This window comes from Osmia bicornis, unplaced genomic scaffold (assembly GCF_907164935.1).
Source record: "Osmia bicornis bicornis unplaced genomic scaffold, iOsmBic2.1, whole genome shotgun sequence".
NCBI classification, from domain to species: domain Eukaryota; kingdom Metazoa; phylum Arthropoda; class Insecta; order Hymenoptera; family Megachilidae; genus Osmia; species Osmia bicornis.
In genome coordinates, this window is record NW_025791410.1 from 14,027 (window position 1) to 39,780 (window position 25,754).

General features: G+C 45.0%; 1 pseudogene; it reads right to left on the reverse strand.

Annotated features, from left to right (window-relative positions):
* Positions 1-1,922: 1,922 nt before the first annotated feature.
* LOC123989145 lies at positions 1,923-24,425 on the reverse strand (annotated as a pseudogene).
* Positions 24,426-25,754: the final 1,329 nt, after the last annotated feature.

Genomic DNA, 25,754 nt, shown 5'->3' on the forward strand with positions numbered 1-25,754 from the left:
GACCAATTTTTTTTTATTATTATTTTGGACGACAGCCCAGTACCAAGACGAACGGACGGACGAACGAGACAACGACGAAACCCTTCCAAACATCCTACCAAGAATCAGGCACACCTGCCACCCTCCCTTAATCCGCATAAAAATTTCGGCACAACGAGTAGTCAAAACCCAAGGCAGGTAAAATTGTGTCGTAATTTCTCCACCCAGCGTCTAGATTCTCCCCCCTGTTTTTCTTTATGATTTCGGCCGGATACTAATCCGTTTATATTACAGGTCCATCAATTAAAAATTCTACGATTCGACACGACAACAGGAGGGTCGCTCATGTCCGCGACCCCTCCTGAATGAGAGCGCAGCATGGAAGGATGAGTGTCCGCGACAACCCGTCGATTTTGGATCTCTGTTCTCAAAATTATTGTTCACCTAAGTCCTTATCCCCACCCGTTGTATCTCCCGTTTCCGGTCAAGGCGGGGGGGTGTTGTAACGTGGTGACACCTGTGCCCCCCCGTTACAATCGCTGCGCTTCTCCCACCTCAAATCCCACCTAGAAATGACCCTTAACCCTTCTAACACCTCACCCCTTTCCCCGCCCGCCGGTGTCGGGCCGATGGAGGCGACGGACAAGAGACAACAGGGATCACCCGCAAGAAGGAGCTACGAGGCCGGCGACAGACCTCCCACCCTCCAGGAGAGGAAAAGCAACGCGGGACTTCGGAAAAAGAGACGAAGCGGCCCAGCAGCTGAGACAAACGTCCACCTGGAGCCATCTGTCGCCGAGCCCGAAGACCTCAGTCCACCCGCCACGGCCGGAGATCCGCCAGCCCCAACGAACCCGAACACCGGCCGATCGACAATCGATAACCAACCTATTCCGTTGCCAGAAAAGGCCCCCTTCCTATTCCCCATCCCCACCCCAAAAATCATCCCGCGACGGTCCCGTCGTCGCGGCAGCGACGACGAGCCGTCATTGAGCCCTGGGCTATCTAAACTAGCGATTCGTGGAGATAAAGATTTTTTGTAAAGCGACTAGAGATTTTGAGAGTGCGAGTGAGTGTGGAGTTCAAGCCCTTCCGATATTATTGTAGAAGTTTGTGAGTTTCGGCAACGGCGATCTTCGATTGCGAACTTGTGTGTCCGCGTATCGCGCCGGTGATCCCCCGTTATATTTCTTGAAACCCTTTTGTCCAGCCCCCAACATTCCCGTCTAAAAGCATCCTCACGCGTAACGTAGACGAACTTCCAGAAACCTCCCTCACCCTGAGATCTTCCCTAACCCTCGACAAATCCTCCTTGCGTACTCCCCCGCGAGATTGTAAGGACGTAAGTGCCACGAGTCCCATCCCCTGTAACGACCCCCCATTCTGTCCCTTTGTCCAAATTTTGATTGCCACCGCGAGTGGCTGGCGCCCAACGATAATTTTGTGTTTGACGATTTGTATTACGAACGCCCCCATTATAGAGTGAACCCCCGACTGGGTCACAACATATATAAGAATCTGGATAATCTGAATATCGTCGTGGTATTCCTATTATTCCTAAAAAATGTTAAGGAAAAAAAGTTATATTAACTCCAATAAATATTAAGAAAAATTGAATTTTTAATCAAAATTGATTTATAGAAAGTCCAATAATTACTGGAAATCAATGAATAATTGCAGCTATAATAGAGAAAATAGCTGCTATAGATAAAACATAATGAAAATGTCCAACAACATAATATGTATCATGTAAAATAATATCAATAGAAGAATTAGAAAGTATAATTCCTGTTAAACCACCTATAGTAAAAAGGAAAATAAATCCTAAAGTTCATATAATAGATATATTTATTTTTAATTTAGATCCGTGGTATGTAGCTAACCATCTAAAGACTTTAATTCCTGTTGGAATTGCAATAATTATAGTAGCTGAAGTAAAATAAGCTCGTGTATCTACATCTAGTCCAACAGTAAATATATGATGAGCTCAAACAATAAAACCTAAAAGTCCAATTCTTAATATAGCATAAATTATACCAATATTCCCAAAAGTTTCTTTTTTTCCACTTTCATTAGAAATAATTTGAGAAATTAAACCAAATCCAGGTAAAATTAAAATATAAACTTCAGGATGTCCAAAAAATCAAAATAAATGTTGATAAAGAATTGGATCTCCCCCTCCTGTCGGATCAAAAAAAGATGTATTGAAATTTCGATCAAATAATAATATAGTAATAGCTCCAGCTAATACAGGTAAGGAAAAAAGTAAAAGAATAGTAGTAATAAATACTGATCAAGGAAATAAAGGTAATTGAATATATTTTAAAGAAATATTTTTTATTATAATAATTGTAACAATAAAATTTAATGAACCTATAATAGAAGATAAACCTGAAATATGTAAAGAGAAAATTGCTAAATCAACTGAAGGGGAGGCATGAAATAAATTTGATGATAAGGGAGGATAAACTGTTCATCCTGTTCCAGGTCTTGGATTTAAAAAATTTCTTAAAAGTAATAATATTAAAGATGGGGGTTGTAATAATTGGTGTAACACACTTCATACAAAACAAGTATTAGTTATTTATTAATTAAACAATGATACACGTTGCTGCATATATACATTAGGCTCAGGACGCTAACGTACTCTAGTAATCTATTATGGCGGGGTCTCGTACCAACATTTATCAAAAGGTCTGCTGACTAGTTTACGCAGTGTGACCAACCATGACAGGGGTAAAAGTCAAAATCTAATATTATTTATTCGAGGAAAAGCTATATCTGGAATTCCTAGTATTAAAGGAACTAATCAATTTCCAAATCCTCCAATTGATTGATTGATTGATAAATTTTATTGTCTTCCCTCTCGGGGTTACAAGGCGCTTTTTTTTTTAACAAGGAGCTTTCACCAACCTTGTTTACAACTGTTCTCCTCTTCTTTCCTAAATCATAAATACAGTAAAATAAACACAATATCTTTACATCCAGAATATTCCCTTTTCCAAAGCAAAATAAAACAATATAAAATAAACTCAGATTCCTCGGGTCATCTTCCAACCATGTTTAAAGCTAAACTCAAATTCGCTCTCGCTAGTTATTCTATTAATACAAAAGAAAACTAAACTAAACAAAATAAAAATAGACATAAAGCATACTTGAACTAAAGATTCGCCAGTAACAAAATAAAATAAAGTATATAGATATGTGATAATAGTGAAATAACATAAAATGTAGAAAATAAAATACTTCGACTAATATTGTCTTTTCCTGCATATGCATTGCCTTTACCCTGCACTGTGCCTAACTATTTTTAATAGGAATGATTTTTATAATAATAATCTTAACTCTCCTTCATGGCCCTTTGTGTCTTATACTCTTAAACTTAAACTTAAACTTGTATGTCTTTGTACTTAATTCTTCTTGCTCTTCCCTCCTACCCATGTCAGTCTTCCTGTCCTCTCTCGTTTTACTTTTCTGGCTTCGTTTTCCATTTTCCTTCCTTGTCTTCCCAGATCCACTCTTGTCCTTCCACCCAGAGTTTTCTGTTAGTGAATTCCACTTTCTTTCCTTTTCCTCTCTCTTCTCTCGCCCTTTCCTTTATCAGCCACCTGATTTTTCTTTCCTCTCTTGATAGATCCTCTTCTACGTTTGCCCTCCATCTCTCCCATATTTCTGCTTTCCTCCACATTATTTTTCTTCTGTCCTCCTCCGTCTCCAATTCAGTTAGTATGACGGTCCTGCCTCCTTCTCCTGCTATCTCCGTTACTCTTCTCAGCTCTATTTTTTCCCTAGCTCTATCTGCAGCATTATATTAATCCTTCTGCTTCTCTCTTCCTTGTCCGCTCCTTCGACCCCTCTCCAAACTATACTCCTTCTCCTTCTCTCTTTTCTGTCTTCCTCTATTCTCTTTTCCCAATCCTCCCTGCATTCTTCTTTTTGCTCCTCCTCTTCCTTTCTTTCTTTTTCTTCCTCGTTTATTCCTTTCTCTTTCGGCTCCTGTTTTTGTCTTTCTGTTTCTCCTTTTGCCTCTTGTTCTTGTTCTTTTTGGTTCTTCTCCTCTTCCTCGTGTTCCGTCCTCTTTTCCTCTTTTATTTTCACGGCTTCTTCCCCATTATCATTTTCTTTCGTCTCCCACTCCTTCTTTCTTCTATTTTCTTCTTTGCTCTACCCCATTTTTTCTTTTTCTTTTTCCTCCTTTTTTCTTGCTTCCCTTTCTGCGTCTTGCTCTCCTTCTTTTTCTTTTGGGCTCTTGTTCTTTTCCGACACTCCCATCTCCATTATCATCATTATCTCTTTTACACTCTCACTTATCTTTCTCATTTCCTCCATTACTTCTTCCCTCCATGTGCTTTCCATTTTCACTTTTTCTCTTTACTCTTCTTGTTTTCTCTTATACTTTCCTTTTGTCTCTTTGCTTGCACCCCACTTCTAGGTTCTCCCTTTCTTGCTTGCGACCCGTGATCTTATGCCCTTTGTTCTTTTTCTCGTTTCATTCGCCACGTGCTCAGTCCTTCAGTGCTGCCAACTTATTTTCTCTTTGCTGTGGCGCCCCCACCTGTTGCGCGCTCTGTTGGACCCCCTTCTTCGTGCTCTCTTCTCCGTTTTGCCTGCGGTTTTCTTGTCGCCGTTTTTCATTTTTCATTTTTCATTTTTCATTTTTCATTTTTCATTTTTCATTTTTTTCATTTTTCCTTTTTCTCTTTCTCCTTACTCCCTTTACCACTCTTTTTCCCGTCCCTCTTGCCTTCTCCTCTTTATAGGTGACTCTTTTTGCTCTTTTTCCTTCCCCCCTCCTCCCATGTCTGTTCCTCCTCCTAGGTTTCTTTCTCTCTTTCTCTCCTTTGTTCTTCTACCTCTTTCATCCATTGTTCTCCCGCGCCTTCTTCTCCTAGCAGCTCCTGTACTTTTTCCTGCCATCCTTCCTTACGTTCTTCTCTTGCACTACACCTTTCCCATATATGCTCCCATGTTTCCTCTTCCCACCCACATATTCTGCACTTCCTATCCTCCTCCCTCTCCCAGTGCCTGGCTTCTTTTATCTCATTCCCCAGTCTGAATCTAGCGACTCGGTTCCATCTCGCTTCCTTCCACCCTCTTTCTAGGTATTTCGGTACTCCTGGCTTCTTGATCATCTTGTACCACCTATTGTAGCTCGATGCCCTTATCATTTCCCATCTCTCTTTTTCCTGCTGTAACATGTCAGCCTCTTCCATTTCTTTGTACCCCATTTCCCCCTCCCTTCTTTTTCTTTCCCTTTCTTCCGTTCCTACGCCTTTTTCAGCAAGGAATTTTTCCCTTTCTTCCTCCCATTTGTTTCTTTCCGCTCCTCTTTGTTCCCCTTTAATCATTTCCTCCCAGCGTTCCCTAGCTAACTCCCCTCCTCTTCCCTCCCACAGTTTTCTTTCAAATCCCCACGCCAGCTTTCCCGCTTTGGTCCTCATCTTCGGTCTTTGTAGCTCCTCCCCCATCAAATACCCCGGTGTGCACCAGTCCACTCCTATCGTCCACCTCAGGAATCTCTCCTGCAGCCCTTCAATTTCTTTCCACTCCCTCCACCCCCACACTTCAGCCCCATAAGCTATTGCCGGCCAGACTAGCCTGTCCCATAGCCATATCCTCCTCTTCCAATCCTTTCCAAATCTTCTTTTCCCAATCCCCCATATTTGTCTCATCACTAATCCTGCCTTCCTCACTCTGTCCTTTATATGCAGTTCACTCCCCCCATTTCTTCTTAAGGTGTACCCTAGGTATTTAAACGCTTTTACTTCCTCCATTTTCTTCCCCTTCCAGAGCCAGTCCCTCTCCTTCCACCTCCCTCCTCCTTTTCTAAATCTCATCACTTTTGACTTTTCCCGGTTTAGCTCTAGCTTCTTTTTATCTAGGTACCCTTCTAGCTTCCTTATCATCGCCGCCATGTCCTCCTCTTTCTCTGCCAACAGCACCACGTCATCGGCGTACGCCAAGGTACATATTTTCCTTTCTCCCAGTTTGATTCCCCCTATCCCCCCTTTTCTCATCTGTTCTTCCAGATCCGCCGTTAATAAGTTATACAGTAACGGACTCAGCGGGCACCCTTGTCTCAGTCCTCTCGCTGTCCAGAATGATTCCGTCATTCCTTCGTTTGTCCTCACTTTGCTCTTAGTTTCCCTCAGTAACTCCTTTATTCTTTCTCTCAGCCCTTTTCTTACTCCTCTTTCTCTTAGCGCTTCCAATAGTACCCCTCTATCTACCGAGTCGAATGCTGCTTTCAGGTCAATAAAGCACGCGACCACCTTCCCTTTTGCCTTCCTTATTTGCCTGTTCACCATGTAATTCAGCGCATATATATTGTCCATGGTGCCCATGCCTTTCCTAAAACCTGTCTGGTTTGGCGGCAGCATCTCTTTCCTCTCCACTTCCTCCGTTAACCTCTCCGTTAAAATTGCCGCATATATCTTATATGCTGTTGGCATCAGGGTCACCCCCCCCCCCCCTAGTCTCCGACCTGGTTCCCATTTCCCTTCTTTTTGATCGGGGCTATTATCCCCTCCTTCCATCCTTCTGGCCATCCCTCTCCCCTCCATACCCTGTTACAGACCTCCCTTATCCATTCCATTATCTCCTCCCCTCCGTATTTCCACACTTTGTTTGGTATATCATCCCCCCCTGGTGCTTTCCCGTCTTTTAACTTGGCCACTGTCTTTCTTATCTCTTCCCTGCTGATTTCTTCTTCCCCGTCCATTTCCGCCTTTCTTTTGCCTCCCAAAACCACCTTTTCCTCCGTTCCCCCTAGCAGGTTCATGAAATGGTTTTTCCATTCCTCTTCCTTTATACTTTTTTGCATCTGTCCTTTCTTCTTCCTCTCCCTATTCACTATTTTCCATACGTCTTTGTCTGTTCTTGCCTCTTCCACCTCTTTTATAAACTTATCATTTTCTGCCTTCTTTTTATCTTCGCATAGCTTGCTGTATTCCTTCTTCGCCTTTTTGTAGGCTTCTCTCCCCTCTCTCCCTCTTCTCCATTCTCTTAGTACCTTTCTTGCTTCCTTTTTCTTCTCCATGCACTCCTCATCCCACCATCTTTTGGGCTTTTCCTTGCTACTGTTCCTATAGCTTCTCTCCATTCCCTTTCTGAATTCCTCTGTCATGAGTTCCATGTCTTCTTCTAGTCTCCCTTCTTTCGACCTCCTCCAAGTTATTTCCTCTCTGAATTTCGCCCTCCCTTGCTCCGTCCAGTCTCCTCTCCGGATAGTTCTCCTTTTCGTTTCTCCATTTCTCATTTTTTCTCTTCTCCCCTTTAGCTTTATTATTAGGGGATGGTGGTCTGAATCTATCCTATCCCCTACTTCCATTCTCAAGATTCTCTCCCTTCCTTCTTCTTCTGCTATAATGTAGTCTATCACCGTATCTCCTCTTGCCCCTGTGTATATAAATTCTCCTTCCTCGTCTCCTTCCACGCTCCCGTTCATAATTGACCATCCTGTCTTCCCTAGGTTTTCTATCAGGATTTTTCCCTCCTTGTTTATTTTCTTATCCTTAGATTTTCTTCTCCCCCCTTCTTCCTCCTCCTCCGCCTCTGTCCCTCCTCCTCCTTCTTCCCCTGTCCTCGCGTTGAAGTCTCCCCCTATTAGCGTCTTTCTATCTCCGCCCGTTTCTTCCAGCCAGGTTCTCAGGCTTTTGACCTTTGAGTCCATGTCTCCGTTTACATATACCCCCACTATCCTCCACTTCTCTTCCCCCCCCTATTATCTCTGCCACCATTATGCCCTCTTTACTCTCTTTTCCCCATATCCGCCCTTCTGGCTCTATTATTTCTTCTCTTATCCCTATCATCATCCCACCCATTGCTCTTCCTTTTTTGTTTCTCCTTCTTGCTGGCTGTGCCTCCCACCTGTATCCTTTTGGGAGCCCTCCTTTCATCATCTCCCATCCCTTCTCCTCCAGCCATGTCTCCATTAACACGACCACGTCCCATTTCTTTATTGTCTCCCAGAAATCAGCATCCTTATTCCTGACCCCTGCGCAGTTCCAGAAGCCTATTGTCCACCCCCCCTCTTCATTTTCTCCTTCTTCTTTCTTCTCTCCTTTCCCTTTATTCTTCCTTTCCTCTGTCTGCCTTCTTCTCTCCTTGTTTTCCTTTTCTCTCCTCCACCCTTCCCCTCTCTTCAATTCTATTCTTCTTTTCCCTCCTTTTCTGTTCTGCCACTTCCCCTTTGTCTTCTTCCTCTATTTCCCTTGTGCATCTTCCCCCTTGTTCTGCGGTCTTTCATATATGTCTTCCCATTTTCTTCCTTTCCCGTCTATCAACCTCCCATTAGCGTCGTCCCATTTCTACCACTTCCCCTCTACTCTTATTTTTCCGTGCTCCACCCACACATATTTCCCTTTCTCTCTTTCCTCCCTGGCGATTCTTCTCAAAATCCACTGGATTCTCCTCTCCTCCCATGTTAAATCCTCCTCGATTCTTTCCTCTCTTCCCTTTAGGGTCCCAAATCCTCTGTTACGAGCCGGAGGGGGCGGCTGCGTAGCCGGGGCTTAATTTAGGTAAATGGTAATTGTTAATGGCTTGACCAGTGTTGTTATTAACACTGGGAGCCTAAGGAAGTAGACGTGGAGACGAACCTACGTATGGCTAACGTAGGGAGCTCCAGGAGGTTGGCTATGGTGGACGAACCTACGTATGGCTAACGTAGGGAGCCACAGGAAAGGTGTAGAGTGGAGGACGAACCTACGTATGGCTAACGTAGGGAGCCTCAGGAGAGTGATATGCGGACGAACCTACGTATGGCTAACGTAGGGAGCCGCAGGAAGCGTTAGTATTAGGTCTCGTAACTTGATTGATGTACCTCGAGCGGTAAAGGTACACCTTAGTGGGTTTCTGGACAGTAAATATAATTGTACAATAGTATGTAAATTAAACTAGTATGAGTTTATTCTCTATTCCGGACCTTACAATTGTTGTGTGTAATTGTCGCAGGTTGCACGTTTGAAATGATTTGAATAAATAAAGTTTAGTTTCGATTCCGCGAAGCAAGAATCTAATCCTTCTCGGTTTTCACGAACACGAGCAAACGGGGACGGATTACAACGATTATAATAATGCTTAACAGCCGACAACGTACTGTATAGTTACTGTGAGTGCTTGAAAGGGACTTGAATACCCGATCTCGCAGAGTTTCCTCGTTGCAGAGATTATCCGAAAAAGAACGTACTCACGTGTATCGAACTGATTCTAGACTTCAACTAGACCCGAGGTGCCCTTGTCGCCACCCTTTTTATACTCAAAAACTAGAGTAAAAAGGGTGGTGGGGACTGACTCTACGTGACCCGTAGGACCGCGCCCTTGCTTTGCGTTGGTCTCGAATTTTCTAGAAGACGGTTGGTGTCGGGTGCACACATCCGATTCCATATAAGGAAATTTCTTGAGAAGGGTTTGTAACACCATATAAGGAAATTTCCAAGACGCATACGTAACATCCAATTAAAAATGGTATAACAAGAAAAAAAATTATTAAAAAAGCATGAGCGGTTACTAAGGAATTGTAAACTTGATCATTAGTAATTCATGATCCCGGAATACTTAGTTCTATTCGAATGATAATTCTTATTACTGATCCAATTATTCCAGATCATAAAGCAAAAATTATATAAAGAATTCCAATATCTTTATGATTAGTAGAATAAAATCATTTAATTAAGATTTAAAAATATATTATATAATCAACTTTGAAGGTTGAAAGTTTAATTTAACTTAAAATCTTTAGTAAATATTAAGTATTATGCCTGATAAAAGGATTAAAATGTAAATTTAAAAATGAAATAAATTTTCTAATACTATTAAAAAATAAATAAATAAAAGTTAAAAAGAAAAATTAAATAAAAAGTTAAAATTAAATTAAAATTATTTTAAAAATAAAATTTTGGAAATTTTAATCAAGATTTTTTAGTAAGTTTAGATAAAGTAAATTGATAATTTATAATATTTAAATAACTTCAAGTTATAATTACTCTAGAAATTGCTAAAATAATTTAAAAAAAAATAGATTTTTGAATTAAAATATTTTCGTTAAAAAAAATCATTTTGCTATAAAAGATCTAAAAGGGGGTAATATTCTATAAGAAAAAATAATAATAATAAAAAGATAATTAAAATTTTTTATTCTATTTAAATTTAAAGTAAAAATTTTATTTTTAAAACTTATTTTTTCAAGTAAATAAATTAATAAAAATGTATTTAATAAATAAATAATAAAATAAAAAATAAATGTTTGAGAATTAAAAAATGAAATAAAAATTAAATAAGAAGAGTGATTTATTGAAGAAAAAACTAAGATTTTTTTAAAATTTATTTCTTCTAAAATAAAAATTGAAGCAATAATTCTATTTATAGTTAAAAATATTAATAAAAAAAAATTAAAATTAATATAAGATCTAGTTAAATTAATAGGAATAACTTTTGCAAATGTAGAAATAAAACATTTCATTTCAAGAAAGAAAAGGGAATGAATAAATTATTCATAAGTTAAAAGGAAAAATTCCTAATTTTAAAAATAATCTAAATGTGGCGCTGGCCCCCGCAGGAGGGGTGCAGCGGAGCCGAGGGAGTCCCCCTGGAGGGTGGCCGGCCACGGCTCACCGCAGCCCACAGGGCGACGACTCGGCGGGCCGCAGGCGCCCTGCTCGGGCGTCATTGCACGCGGACCCGGGGTGTAGCCGGCACCGGAAGCCGGCGGAGCGAAGTGCTGCCCCTGATCTTCCTCGCGGGCGGGCGGGGGGTTGCTCCTCCCCGTAGGCTGTGAGGAGATCGAGGCGCGGGGACTGCAGGCGGTACGGGATGGGGGGCCCGGCCGCCATTGCACGCAGTTCACCCGCGATGAAGCCGGCACCGGGTGCGACCCCTGGTGCCGGCTGCGGGAGTTGTTACATCCTCGGTGAGGTGCGCCTTCAGCGCACGGCGGGGGAGGCTCCGGAGTTATAGTAATCAGGTCCCGGAGCCTCTGCCATACGCGAGAGGAGGTCGCCGTGGGGTTTTAGTCAGTAGGAATTCGACACTCCCCCGCTGCCCTTCCCCCAGGGGCGCGGGGGGTCTTATGCAAGATTTCCCCACGAAAAAAAAGGTTAGGTTAGGTTAGGTTAGCTTGGAGTCTCGTGCTGGCTGCCGAGCTGGTCGGACGTGTCGTTCGAGGGTCCCGTGGCCTGCCAGGCATCTGGCGCTGCAGGGTTGCATCGTTCTTTGTTTCCTTGATTTTTCTTGATTTTCTAGAACTTCTTCGGTTTTTCTTCGGTTTTGCAGCATTAGTAATTCCTACGATTTCGCGACCTCTGCGGCCCTTGCTGTGCTTCGCGGCGCCTCACGACTATGTGGATACTAAGTGCTAGGTTATCTTCTTTGGTGCATGTGTGTGCGCGTTCTTTTTGTGTCTCCCCGTAATCTGTGCGGTTCTATAAGTGTTACGGAAGTGTACCAGTGATGCGAGCTCGCTTCACTAATGTTTTACTGCAAGCGTGCTTTGCGGTTCTATTTCGTGGCTGCGACGTACATTCATCGAGGGCCTCGAGTGTTATGGGCATTGCTGATGCAGCCTCCTTATCTTGGCGACTGGTCCACCCTGATCTGCCTCACCAAATCTAAATTGACATCTACCCAACCCGACTCACGAGATGAGAACTCTGACATGAGGTTTTGAGAGAACCAAACGAAGGTTACGTGCACTGCTGCCATTGTTGATGCTGCCTTTTATCTGGACGGCTAATCAACCCTGATTTGGCATATCAATCAAGTTTGACACCTTCTCAGCCTGTCTTACGAAAGGGCAACTGCAACACACATTGCGAGCCGCCCACGGTTGTCATAATGGTATGTCACTCCCGTACAAATAACCGAAGGAAAGGTAAGTTTGAACCAGGAAATTTTAATTTCAATCCCAGCCTCAACCCTAGTCTCAATTTCAGCTTCATACATTATAAACTAATCAAACGCAAACACAATTGCATAACCTAATTCAAACATAGTTTGCTCTCTGTTAATTACAAACCGGCGATGGCTTCTGGAAGCTGTCGTCTGCTCACCAAGTATCGGGCTCTCTGTCAGAAATATGCAAACGATTGTGCTAAACCCTCATGTAACCAAGTATAGCCTAAATCTATGAATGCGTCTTTCATACCTCTTATATCTCCTGTGGCACTATGGCTCGTCTGTCCGACCAACTAGCAAAGTAGAGAACTGTATTAATTGAATTGAACTCCCTTTGGAGGCGGGGATTGTAGAACCCGTCCCCAGCTTCCTTGGCCCGGCGTCGTTAAAAATGAAGCAAAAGTGGTCGCGCGCGAAGTCCTTATTATAGCTAACGGCGAGTTTCACGTGCATGGGTGCGACTTGGCTACACTTCTTGGACGTTGACTAATGGCTGATCCACTGACCTGTTTTTATCATCACCCGCAAGCGGGCGGCGGAATTTGCTCGTCGGTCGTCCGCATGTTTCTCCCATCTCTCGATGAGGCGCTTCGCCTCCAACGAGTGGCTCACGCGGTTCGGATGATCTCTGACCTGCTGAAGTCTCAATTATACTCTAACTTCAATTGTGCAACTGCTTGGGCATGCAGCTAGGCAAATAATCAACTGCGATTACCGGCTCATCAACGGTTGAATCCATCCAATCTTAAATCTAATTTCTAGCTCACATATGTACCTAAAACCAGAGTACGAAACCTCTCATAACTCTAATGTAACCTTTCACTCTGCGAACATCGTTTCTAGCATTCTGCTGATCCTAAATCCTGAAATAGTGATCAGCAGCCTATTTTGTGAACTTACATTTATGGCCCCTTAGCTTCAACTCCCATGTTAATACAAAACTCAATTTACGAATCCCTCTCAACTTCTAATCACTAGTATAGATTCATAATTATGAATTATGAATTATCAACTCTAGCTCCCTGTTGTCCTTAATTTGGAAATGTTGAACTATAACATGCTCTTTTATGCAAACTACATTCTATCAACCTAAGTATAATTGCATTTCCTGCGCTGCACGACTGTCAATCGGCAACCTCAAACTACAGGCTCATCACGTTCGTGTCCTGGTTCTTTCCTGGGCTATGATTTGAAATATGGAATTGAATTTCCCCTGGAGGCGGGGTTACAGAATACGTCTGCAGCCTCCCTGGCTTGTCGTAAAAGGCGACTAAAAAGGGACCTCGCGCGGAGTCTCTCCAGATTGGCGCCTTCAGGCCGTCGTACACGTACGCGGCTCGCTTGCTGTTCTTCTTACATCGGCCGATGGTCGTCTCATCGACTTAGTTCTGGACATTACGTGCGAGTGGGCGACTTAATACGCTCACCGCCCGCCGGTGCGCGCCTTTCACCTGCTTGACGAGACGCTTAAAACTTCTAGCTCTCACGCCTAATTTTAAATCCAATCATGAAAACTCAGCTCTAATACATGCTTCATTGTTCGAATACCTACCTATCTCCCTGGCAACGCTTAATTTTGAGAAAGATTCGCATCAATTGCCTTCGCGGGACTGTATTAATTGCCTCTTAATTTTATTCTTAAGATAAGTTAATTCAAATCTACGATTCTTCTCAATTCTCAATCATAATACTAACATAGTCCTTCAACTACGAATCATTGACCCTGGTTCCTTGTCAACTTTAGAATTTTTGACTATTTCAAGATTGCGTTTCATCAATTTAATCATAATTGCATTTTGCACAGCACGATTTTCAATTGATGACCTCGAGTTTCAGGCGTATTAAGCTCGCGTCTCGACCATCTCCCGGACTCCGATCCACGGTTGATATTCCTTACCGTACTCCCCGTGTGGGCCCTTCCCAACTGCTATTTGCCAAAGGTGACGGAACTCGTTAACCCGGCTTCGGACTGCCTGGCCTGCATACTGCACCTATTAAATTTTTAAGTCGGATTTTGTATGGCTTGGCAAGTTGCCCGTGCGGAAGTGCTCCTTCGCGGCTCCCCATCCTCCCTGCTCTCACTCAGCGTGGCCTCACGAGTACGACTTCGCCTCAATTTTCCAGACACGCGAATAATATACTTGGCATCGATTGTGCCGGTAATGATCAGCTCAATGAGTGAACCCTACCTTCGAACTTCTGTGTATGTGTCCTATTTTATGACACGAGTACAGCATTCCTATTACTGGACTGGGTAAACACAAACATTAATTTATGATCAAGCAATAATGCCTGCAAGGCGTCCATTTATTAATAACATTCTACGTAACTCCTTACCTTCTCTTACAAATGTTTTCTTGACATATAAATTCACAGATAAACTCGCAGATACAATAATACACATACTAAACTCACATACTTAACTCACATACTCGCAAACATAATTAGGTGGTCGGGTTGAGTACGTGCGTGCGTTTGGCTTGCCCTCACTAATGCCACTAATTTCGCCGGCCTGCCTCGCCGGCGCCCACGGCCACCCCTCGCCCGGGATCCGCGTGTGCCGCGGGAGTGACGGGAGCCTCGCCGGCGGACTCGACGAGGCACCATTAACCATGCGCGTTCTCTTGCTTTCTCCACACTCTCCTTTATGGTCATCAACTCGGTTACAAACGATATAAGAGAGCGTCGCCTTCGTCTATCCAGAAGACAGCTTGCAAACGACTCTAGAGTCAGCTCCCCTACCTCCAGGTATAGAAGTGTTCGTTGCACTGCCCAACGATCACACACAAACACTGTGTGGCACGCATCATCGTCCAATGGAGGATCGCAAAACCAGCAGCTCGGGGACGGACTTCTTCCTATCCGATGGAGATAATGAGCAAAGCATCCGTGACCTGTCATCACCTGCGCCAGATTATAGGTTAGGTAACGTGCTCCATTGCTCTCCACCCACGCCTCGATGTTGGGAATCAGCCTGCGAGTCCAGGCGCCGCTCTCCGAGGTTGTCCATCGAGTTTGCCAGCGATCAAAGGTGTCATATTCCACCACCTGCGGCTGATTCACGCGCTCTTCCGGATCCTCCGCCTCCTCGTACCCATACAAAGCGGCCCTGGCCCTTATTAATAAGTCCCACGGCATGCAACCTGACAGCGCGCACAATGCCTCTGATGAAACGGTACGATACGCGCGTGTCACGCGCAGTAACCCCAAGCGCTGTGTCGATGTCAATCGCTGTCTCACACATCCGTACTCCACCGCCTCGCTCCATACCGGAGACGCATACAAAACTATAGATTCTAGCACTCGGTAATACAGCAAACGCGGTTTCGGACCGCATCCTCGTGGATTCGGTAGCAGCCACGAGAGGTGCTGCGCTACTTTCACTGCCTTCTCATATACCAGGCTCATTTGACTATGAAAGAGTCTGCTATTACTGAACATCACACCAAGGTACCTAATCGAGCGCGATGTCCTGATTATCGCGGCCTCGTACGATAGTACAAGTCCGTCGGGTACGCGCCGCCCAGTTAAGAGCACTGCTTCAGTTTTCTCTTTCGCGAGAACCAGTCTCTCTCTCTCGTACCACGCCCCCACCACACGTAAGGCATGTTCTGCCAGCTCGCGCACTCTGTCTAATGATCGGGCTACTATAAGCAGCGCCATATCATCCGCGAAACCCACGGTTGTCACGCCTGGTGGCAGCAGCACCTCCAGCAGCCCGTCGTACGATAGGTTCCACAACAGTGGTCCCAACACTGATCCTTGTGGCACCCCACCAAATACAGCTGCTTCCACCCACTCACCGCTTGGCGTCCGGGTTCCCACTCTTCGCTCGCTTAAATAGCTACGTAACATGTCCATTATTATCGTCGGAAACACACGGCGCTCGGCTGCAGCCAGGATGCGGTCCTAACGCACTGTATTAAATGCATTTTTCACATCCAGGGTAATTAGCAGACAGTGATTTCGCCCTCTGCGCGCACGACCCCACTCCGACATGACCACCTTCATCGCCTGATGAGTTGATCTGCCCTCCGTGAACCCAAATTGACGCACCGACAGCCCTCCAGACAGGCGAATCGCTTCTAGCATTAACACGCGCAAAGCATATTCGAAACACTTCCCCATGTCTGACAGCATGCAAAGCGGTCGAAGGTCGGAAAGAGAATTACAAGCTTTCCCGGCCTTCGGTATTAAAGCCAGACGCCCTACTTTCCAAGCCCTTGGAAAGTATCCTAACCTCAGACAGGAATTGAGAAGGGCACAAACCCAGCCGGATGCAGAGTTACGCAGAACGTGAACGGCCTCGCCAGGGATTTCATCTGGGCCCGGAGCTTTTCCTTTCTTCAACATCCCCATTGCGTACCTCACATCTTCGTTCGTGAACACGTCCCCCTGGCGCGAGGTGCCCTCCCCTGGGCTTCAGCATCTCTTTCTGGTGTTAGGAGGAACAGCGCTTGACCCTGCGGCTACCCCCGCGATCTCGCGTGCGTTGGATGCCGACGACGTTGACGCTCCTTCCTGACGAGGCCAGATCAATGAATCCTGCGCTGCTTCTTCTCCTCTTGCTTCGTCTTCCTCCTCTTCTTCTGCTGCACTACTCCTTGGGATGGCAGCCTCTTCTTGTCGCTCCTGCTCTACCACGAAAAGCGCGGACACCGTTGCGTGGAACTCCTCTCGGTTGAGGCGAACCAGGGGCGACTTCCCCTTCAGAGGATTCATGACCGCCTTGTAGGGTTTCCCCCACGCATCTTCTTCGATAGTCGAGACCATCTCACTCCACGATGCCTGTTTAGCTCGACGCAATGCCAAGGATAAAGCACGTCGGCTTTCCAGCATCTCCATGCGATACGGGTGCGCCTGCTGTCGTGCTGTCGTCGGGCTCCGGCGAGCCACCTTCTGCCAGCGGTGGCGGAGACGCTTTGCTTGGAGACAAAGATCTGCTATCTCCTGGCTCGACCATGGTAGATTTTGTATTTTCCTCCTCTTGCGGGTCGGCAATGGTGGACGGGTTGACTGGAAGAGCGTTTCTAACTCCTCAATCACTTCATCAATTTCGGCCACAGTACACAGCGGCGGTAGCGCGGACTGTTCCGATGGACCAGCTGCTGCAGCTCCTCTCTCTTGACTACGTTGAACTGTTGGATCGAGCGATCCTGGTATCGGTAACTGGCCGCTCACGATTTCCCTCCACGCCTCCATGTCCGGGCGACCTAGTCTCGCCTCCCAAAGAGAATCCTCGGGCGAACCAATAGCCTCTGGTCTCGCTTTAAATCGATGAATAAGATAGCGGTGATCCGACCCCGAATAGCGCGTAGACACTGTGGACCTAGATATTCGACCGTGGAGGCTGCGGCTACACGCAAGGGCATCGATTCGAGAACCCACGCCACCACGCTCGAATGACGGGCCTCCTTGACTTGCCACGGGCATCAGCCCTGCTTGCTCGATCAAAAGGCCCCTACGAGGTGCCCCAATGTATATCCAGAGCGGCCGGCAATCGTTGTGGCTGGGGGAACCTGCGAGGGGTAGTCTCTCACCCTTGAGCCCCGCCTTCGAGATACGCGCTTCGGCACACTCCCCTCGCTTTCTCGCCTCCCCTCGAACGAAGCAGGGGTCTCGTGGTCGTCTTCAACAAAGCCCGGCAACCCAAAACTTACCAAGCCTTCGATGAAAGGACCTATTCAAGTCAACATTAATAACGTGAATAAATTACAATTACATCAATTGCACTCACTGATCAATAACGGTCAAGGGTGTTGACTTAATAAAGCATAGACCAGATTTTCGATTATATCAGATCCTATTTGCTGTGGAAGTATAGAATCAAGTCTCCCCTGGAGGCGGGGGTTACAGAATACGTCTCCAGCCTCCCAAGCCTGTCATCAAAAGCGACTTAAAAGGCACCGCGCGTTTAGCCCCTCTAGATAGGCAGCAACAAGCCGATATGCACGGATGAGGCCCGTTCGCATCCCTTCGGACACCGGCCGATGGGTGACTCGTTTACCCGGTTCCGGCCGCTACCTGCGAGTGGGTGACGTAATTCGCTCATCACCTGCTTGTACGTGCCTCTCACCCGCCTGACGAGGCGCCCTAATACTTCTAGCTCTCACGTGAAATCTTAAATTTCGATCTTGATAACACAATTCTAAGATATGCTCCTTTTTCCGAACACCTACTTCTCGCTCTGGAAACAAATTTTGAAAGCAATCCGCACCAACTTTCTCTCGCGGGAATTGTATCTAATTACCTCCGTATTTAATGATAAGTTTAAAATTCAAGGTTTGACCCGTATCAACTCTCAATTATAATATTATCGCGGTCTTCAACTGCGGATCACCAATTCTAGTTCATTTCAATTTTCTGCGGCGTACGATCTCCAATTAGCGCCCTCGAATCTCGGACGCATTATGCTCGCGTCTCGGCTCTCCTCCGGATCCCGACTCGCGGCTTCTTCTCCGATCTCCCCCCCGGCGCTCGTTTTTTGCGGCATCCCGTGCTTGATCTTTCCCTCTTGCTGTACCTGCTGGGCAGTGGAGTGAGATCGATCGGCCCGATTCTTCCTCTTGCTGGCCGACTCTCGACGAACAATGACCCTATCTACTCTGTTTTTTTGGACCCTCCTGCTGTACGCGAATATGTAGCTCCCTCCATGCGGCATCTCCTACACACCCACTACACCTTGATAGTCAGGCACGGGTACTTTTCCGACATGACTCCCGCGCCCGTCAGCGTGCCCCTGCATATTTATTTTTTGTCAGCTACGCTTCACGTGGACAATACAACTCCGACTTCTTTATTTTCCTGATTGTTTCCATTCTCCTTTGTCTCCTTCTGGTCGCTCGAGCAGGCCTCCTAGTTTATGGTACTGCCTTACTCTGCTTTACCGTTTCACTGTACTTTCACTCTATTACTCTATTATTCCTTGCGAACTCGCACCGCTTTTACCCTACGTCGCCTCCTTTAGCGCCTTGCTCCTCATTGCCCGTTTATTACCCATCACCTACTTTATCGCCTACCCTACCCGACACCTGGTACAGCTTAACTCCAAATGTACCGTATGCCGCTTTACAAACTTTCCGCTTACAGCTGTTTCTGGCTGTTTTTCGTTGTTCTCTACCGTCCTTTTTCCCTATTCCTTCATTTATTTCTTTATTTATGTTTTTATTTCTCCGCTATTTTCACCTTTTACATTCTGCTCAGGATCCACACCCATTCTTACTGTACACATCTGCTTTTACTTTTAAACTTTCAGTTTCTATGTGTTATGTTATCTTAATTCAAGATTCTCAGAACCCCCTTAATTTCAAGTACAATTCTTCTCCTTGATCACCCATTTTAGCCTCCCCATAACTTTAATTCTAAGATAACGAGCATTTATTCATCTACATCGCATCCGCACAAATTATATTTAATTACTTTTAGACTACGATTCCCGCGATCAACTCTACCCTCAATTTAAATTCAATTTAAAATCCAAATCCAGAACTCCTCCCGGGTCTCAAGTCTAACATCAACACAATTTCACAACCCCAAATCATAAAGCTTAATTTGTCACTAATCTTCAATCCTGGAAACTTCTAGCTCTAACACATTTACTGTGGAAGACTACATCCCATCCTCCCCTGGAGGCGTGGGGTACAGAATACGTCTCCAGCCTCCTTGGCTTGTCGTAAAAGGCGACTAGAAAGGAATCGTGCGCGAAGCCCCTTCAGATCGGCAGTATCGGACCCTTTGTACACGAACACGGTTCGTTCGCACCCCCTTTAGACGCCGACGGGTGAGGGCTCATTCGAAAGAGGAAGGTCCAATGCAGGGCGATCTGGTCATGGTTCAACGAGATTGTGTCGATATTTAATTGTAGGGAGAAAACTGATTCGGAAGAAATAGGAGAAAACGGTTTGCAAGGCGTGGTTCAAAAAAACGTTCTAGCACCTTCTGTTTACTTCGTTTAATGTTTGTGTTTCCGCCTCGCTCGCAATACTCTTTCCTTGAACCGATCGTCCGCGTTATTTATCCTACTACAGGTGACGGTTACCATACACATATCGCCACCTGTGTCGCGGGCTCGATGTATAGCGAGGCAAATACAAAATTCATCTACAGTCGGCCAACCTGACCTTTTGACCGTCCCTGGTCATCGTCGCATACCGATGTTCTTAATTACAAATAAAATTTACATCAAATCTTGCACGAAAACGAAAATAGACACACACATACATGCTCATGTACAATGCTCTTACATATAAATACGACACGATAAATAAATGCCTAATTTGCTACGGGAGAATCTCGAACCCAATATTTCATTTATTGGTCGTTCATTTATTTCATTGATCGGGACCGACCACGCTTTTAAAAAGTCTTTGAGTAAGCTGAAAGCCATCGATATCACTTACTAAATGCCGATCGTGGTCCAATACTTTTTTTATCACGTAAGGTCCCCTAAACTTAGGAATTAATTTTTTATTAACGCCCGGAGTTGAATCCACATTCCGTATCATGACATAATCGCCCTCGCGGTACGGACTCGCCGCTTTACGCTTTTTATCAAAGTACCGTTCGTTTGCTTCCTGGCTGTCTTTGATCTTCCGTGCCGCGGACTCGCGAATTTTATCTACATCTCGGTCGTCTAACACGTGTCGATTCAAATACTCCCACACTTTATCGCCGGTTTCCCCTCGTTAATTTACCCCGTAAAGCAACCTACTCGGGGTCTCACCAGTCGATCTACATATGGTGTTATTGATTGCAAATTCAACAGACTCCAACGAAACATCCCATTTATTCGGAGCTTCGGAAATTTTTGCTAACATTGGAACTAGATCTCGATTATACCTCTGCACCTGTCCATTGGCACGGGGGGTTCCGACGGCAACTAACACGTGTTCGATCGATTCCGTTTGTGTAAAAATTTTAAACTTCTCTGATGAAAACGCGGTTCCCCTATCACTGATAATTCTTTTCGGTCTTCCGTAGCAGCGCAAATAATCTCGCAAGTGTTTTATAGTCTCTTTCGATGTAACCGTTTTACATGCATACAGCCGGATATATTTAGAAAACGCGTCAACTATCGACAGTACATGCTTAGACCTGTCTTTAGTTTTTTCGAATGGGCTGCAGTGGTCCACATGAATCGTATCGAACGGAACGTCGCCTTTTGGTATACTATGTAGATATCCCTCCTTTTTACCGCTAACGGGAGAAAACTCAATACATTTCAAACAGTTTGAGATATAAAACTTTACTTTTTCGCGAATCTTTGGAAACCAATACAACCTCGTAATATTTTCGATGACTTTATCTGTTCCCACGTGTCCTAAGTCGTCGTGACACGTTCGAATGACATTGGTTTCCATAGATGCCGGCACAAAAAATAACAGTTTAGCATTTTTGATCTTACGGTACACCAATCCGTCGCGCAGCTCGAAATATTTACTCTCACTCTGCTCCAGCCGGTCTCGGATCTGCCGCAGATCATCGTCTTGGCTTTGTTTTAAAGCCAAAGTCTGCTCGAAGGTACTTGCTTCTAGTATGAGAACGCTGTGACAACGGCTTAACGCGTCAACGTGTCTCATTCGATCGCTTGGACGATGTTCGATGGTGTAATCGTACATTTGCAGGAACATTGCCCATCGGGATATACGAGGGTTTATCCCCTGTTTGCCTAGTGTCAATCTGAAACTATCGCAATCCGTGATAATTTTAAATGGTATACCGTATAAGTACACGTGGAAGCGTTTGATCGCGTAAACCGCCGCCAAACACTCCAATTCGAAGCTGTGATACCTCGACTCCGTGGGTGTAGTTCTGCGGCTAAAATAAAAGACCGGTCGGAGCTTGCCATCCCCCTGCTTTTGCATTAAAATCGCGCCGAAACCGCTAGCACTAGCGTCACAGTGCAACTGTGTCTCTAGGTTCGGAGAATACACCGCTAAAATAGGCTGACTCGCCAAGTAGCCTTTTAATTCGTTAAAAGCTTTATATTCTTCCGGGCCAAACTTAAATTCGGCTTTTTTAATTAGGTCATATAAAGGTTTCGCGATCGTTGAGAAGCCCTTTACGAATCGCCTAAAAAAACTTGCTAAACCAACGAATTGGTGCACTTGGCGAGCAGTACGCGGAACAGGAAAATCGACGATGGACTCAACGTGTTCTCCGCTTGGTCGTATTCCTGTCTCATTTATTGTGTAACCCAAATAAGTAATCTCTGAGTACAGGAACGAGCATTTATCGAGCCTAAATCGCAAACAATGTCGCCGTGCCAGCAAAAATACCTCTTTCAAAATTTCCAAATGCTCTTCAATGGTGTTAGTGGCCACCAAAAGGTCATCTAAATAGATCAAAATTTTATTGCTATCAATCAAAGGCCTATAAACATCATTGATGAACCTTTGGAAGCAACGTGGTGCATTCGTCAGTCCAAACGGCATTCTAACGAACTCGAATTGTCCGAGTGGCGTCACGAACGAGGTGAATCTAACGGAAGACTCAGCCATCTTGACATGGAAAAATCCGTTTTTCAAATCTAACTTGCTATAAAATTTCTTATTTCTCAACCTGTCGAGGTGATCGTCGATGAGCGGAGTAGGAAAATTGTCCTTAACTGTAATTTTGTTGATCTCACGGAAGTCTACACAAAGCCGGATTTCACCGTTTTTCTTACGGACCAGCACAATTGGACTCGCGTACGGCGAATTACTTGGTCTAACCACCCCGTCGCGTAACAGATCATCGAGGATCACTCGCAGCTTCTCCTTCTCCGCAAACGACAAACGCCTCGGACGAAAACTAACAGGCTGTTGATGCTTCAAAACGATTTCCATCTCAAAATTATGTTTAACCGGTTCGATCGCCGACTCCTGACTTTCGTCGTACATTTCTTGTAGCTCCTCGGCAATTCGGTGCTCGATTTTCGGATCAATATTAAGCGTGTCCGAAGTCTTCCCGCCCGTTGGATCAATCAATAACAGCTGATCGCAAAATTCGTCCGTACGTTCCGTTCGCGTCTCGAGGTCGCGGCTGACGACGTTTAAAGTTTCCCTTAACGTAAATTTTAAAGCGGAATGCGAAGTAAAATCTCGTCCTAATAAAGCCGCGCACGCCATCGTTTCGTCGGGGACGACGAGAAAATTAATGTGGATCGATATATCTCGAATATAAACGTGTTTCGCAAACAAACCCAAGATAATCAATTTTGACCCGTTTATCCCGCAGATATTATAATTGTTCGAATCGATTGGAGATCGTGCGTCAATCGGAACATAACTATTTTTAATGAGACTCACGGGAGATCCAGTATCGACCATCGCTGAGATTTGAAAATTGCATACGTTACCAGACGCATCCGCCACCGAATATTTCACGGGAAGCATATACGGTGCACTCATAGACGACGTTTGAACCAAGTTCGCCGTGTTCGCTGGCCCCGATGTCTTCTTTGGACAGGCGTTCATCCGATGGTCAGCAGCTCCGCAGCCGTAGCAAGATCCCCAGCTTCGTTTTGGCCGTCGACATTCAGCAGCTTTATGGCCCTTTCCGCGGCAGTTCGAACACCAAACGGGAGCATATCGAGCCGCATCCGTCGATGATCTCGGGACCCGTTCCTCGTCTGTGCCTCTGGATGGTCTGGCCATTCGCTCTTTTGTATCAGCCGGCTGGCTAATCTTTTTGAACGCGTCTAGCAGGTCAGATTTTAACGAAAATCGTTGCACCCGGGCCTGATCTCGCAACCGAACGTCTCGAATACCGTCAATCAAATAGTCCACGATCTCACTTTCGTCGATAGGCACTCGATTCGCCAAAATTACTTTGTCATGATAATAATCGGCAAAAGTTTCACTCGGACGCCACGATCTTTCCTCGAACCGCTTCCGCAAAGTTAATTTACCGGGCCGACAATCAAACATATCGCCTAACTCCTTGAGTAATTCATCCACGGGAAGATTAAGATAATCGGGTTTTGAATGCAGCCACGTAAGCGCGCGCCCTTTTAATTTAGATCCGATCAGGACCGTCGTCATGTCATCGTCAAGTTCATAGGTTCTTCGAAATAGGTCAACCTGTTGTTTCCATCTCACGAATAAACCGTCCTCACCTTGGAAATCGCTGAGCAGATTGGCAATGGTGTTAATGCTTACGTTTGAACGAACGCTCCGTCCGTTACTCATGGGCGTGGACTGGGTTTCGCGCGATTCTCGCGACAAAAGTCTCAATTCGCGCTCTAATAACGAATTTTCTCTCCGGAGTAATTCTAATTCCCGTCGCACGATTTCAGGCATTTCGTCACTTTGCTGAGTATCACGTCCGAAATTGTTTACCGTCTCCCGGCGGTCGGCTTCTTCCGTTCGCTCCCGACTTACCGGAGCATCTTGTGTGCTTTGCTGACCCACTGGGCCAATCAAGTCCGGCATGCGTTCCCATATATCCGCATGTTCCGACAATAATCGATTCACTAATTCCGTTTTCGTTCCGGTCGAACTAAGATTTAATGACCGCAGGGCGATCTTCAGTTCAGCAACGGTATAATCGGAGGGTCCCCTTAACGGCGCCATTGCACTCGCGAATTGTCATAAGTCGCACAAACCGACAAAATTTCGATCACTCGCGTGTTGCAAAAATTTCAAAGCGAAAGGGACTTCACTCGCGATAAAAATTCGACTCAAACTCGGTTCTGATCCCACTTCTGAATTCTGTAGGGAGAAAACTGATTCGGAAGAAATAGGAGAAAACGGTTTGCAAGGCGTGGTTCAAAAAAACGTTCTAGCACCTTCTGTTTACTTCGTTTAATGTTTGTGTTTCCGCCTCGCTCGCAATACTCTTTCCTTGAACCGATCGTCCGCGTTATTTATCCTACTACAGGTGACGGTTACCATACACATATCGCCACCTGTGTCGCGGGCTCGATGTATAGCGAGGCAAATACAAAATACATCTACATAATAATATGAGTGTCCAAAGTAGAGGAAGAATCGACAAAATACATCCGCAGATTCCAAGTATTTTTTAGGTCACTAAAACAATTCTGTGACTCAAACGGTGACCAGAGCGCCATGCATTGAACCTTCCTCTTTCGAATGAACCCTTATTTAGATCAAAATCTTCTCATATAAGGACGAAAAGTGTATTCCCGTAAAAGCATTTCCAAAGACGAGTTCCGCCATTATCTGGATACTACAGAGCAAGTTACGTGACAAATTTAGTTCAGCTAGTAGTTATAAGGTGGCGTCTAAGTAGAAAGGCTGCCGATCTGGAATCGTAGCCAGAATCAAGCGTCAGCTTGATTACGTCACTCGAACTGTGCTGCGAAGGCAAGCGAAAAAGGCAACAACGCACGAACGCTGAGTGAGACGCACTACAGTCATGCTGTCCTTCTCTCATTTTGCATGTTGAGATTGTCCCTTTTCTCTAAGATTTGACTGCCGTCCGCCTGGATTTTTCACAGCGCCCCATAGCAAACCTCGCCTCATTCAAACTATATCGTGTTTGGTATCATTTTAACCAGAGAAATTTCACCAATGCGCTAGTAAAAATTTCGGTTAAAAAAAGTCAAAAATAAAAAAGTTTCATAATTGATTTAGTATTAGTCACACCGATATGTATCGGCTCTTTCCTTTGATCATTGGACCTCTCGCTCTCTCCTCCACTGTCTGTCCCTTTCTACGTTCACGCTTGGCTGGCTATCTCATATAATCCGAGATTCGATACCTCTGCTGAATATATAAATTGTTGCACAAATTCAACTTTTACTGTACAGACGCGAGGTCCCTCCATTTATTAGTTCTAATAGTACCATATTACTTTTTTATGCAGAATGTTTCAAGGAGTTGACACAAGTAAAAAAAAATGCAATTCCATTTAAATAAAAAGTGGATTTGCATTTT